We start from the raw sequence: 1,373 nt of genomic DNA on the forward strand, positions 1-1,373 counted from the left end.
TCAGAAATGGTTTTAGAGGGCTTTAAAACTTAACACATTTTTAAAAAAAAGCTTTCTTTAAAATAGAAGGCAGGTTGTATTCAGTGGATATGAGCAGAGTCAATGACATTTGTATTTTTGTTTAGTCAAAAGTTCCCTTGGATTTATCTCAGGTAAACACAATATAATAGCTAAAACTTTCATTAGTTTAATAGCTATGAACTACAAAATAATTTTCAGAGGTACAGAAGGCACACCTTCAAATAATACAGCATGTGAGTTTAGATGTTGAGAGCTGCAAATCTGCATAAGAAAAATAATTTTTAGGTATGTCCCTTCGGCTCACTACCTGTCCTTTTCTTCAACACTGACTCTTGACTGGATTCCGAGGCATGAAGGACTTGTTTTCCCAAATTGTCGAAGACTTCTCTTCCGATTTTCTTCCGACGTCTGTCCTTGTTGATTATTTCCAGTGGCTCTTTTTGAATTGCACAGTTTCTTCTTCCTTACAATCTACATCTGCTTCTTTGATTCCAGAAGCCCCAGAGTTTTCATTCTCTGCGTTCATTTTAGTTTTAATGTCAAAATTATTATGATTTTTTCATCTTCTACATCATCTTTGTCCCTTAGAAGCTTTGAAATTGTATTTTTAATCCTTTTGGTTTGAGTATGATTGAATCAATATTTTTCCATTTGTTCCTTCTCAGTGGTCACTTTTAATCTGGAGGTGTGAAAAGGTGTTGGGACTTCTCCCACATTTAAGTATGTAGGATCCCCATCAAATATTACTCCTTCACAATCACCACCCTTAAAACCTGGTGGTTGGCAATCTGGCGGTGTAACTTCATCATAGTAAAAAAGTTTCATGGTCAGACAAACATCATTAGGTAATGGTCCTAGATTTTGCATTAAGACATAAATCTTCCGAGTGAGGAGAATACTTGCTTTCTTGGTGTCAGCAGATGTTGTACTAGATTTATTGTTTTGATTTTTGCTTATAAAGTCCACGATTGGTCCATTTTTTTGGTGTACTTGAATTTAAACTGGTAACATTCTGAAATTATCTGAGGATCTCCTGGATTGGTGTATTCAGCTAGATTGATCATCCTTAGATATTTCTTCTGTAACGCATCCTAGCATCCCAGCATCCACTTCACTAGCTGTGAAGAACCTGGACAATTCTTATCGTCTTTCAGAATTTTGACACAGAGATCATCCAGATATCTTGTCCCATAAGCACGTTCTGGAAATATTCCTCTCAAATAGGTGATGCAAGATACTGAAACAGCTAGGAGCCTCTTCACAAACATCAAAGACTGATGCTCTGTTGATATCTTATTGGGAAATATCAATGAATTCAGGGAAGCTGTCCTTTGCAACTGCATAGTGGCCAT

General features: G+C 36.3%; 1 pseudogene; it reads right to left on the reverse strand.

Moving 5' to 3' along the window:
- Positions 1-302: 302 nt before the first annotated feature.
- On the reverse strand, positions 303-1,373 carry LOC110311050 (annotated as a pseudogene).

This window comes from Mus caroli, chromosome 15 (genome assembly GCF_900094665.2).
Source record: "Mus caroli chromosome 15, CAROLI_EIJ_v1.1, whole genome shotgun sequence".
Lineage (NCBI taxonomy): Eukaryota > Metazoa > Chordata > Mammalia > Rodentia > Muridae > Mus > Mus caroli.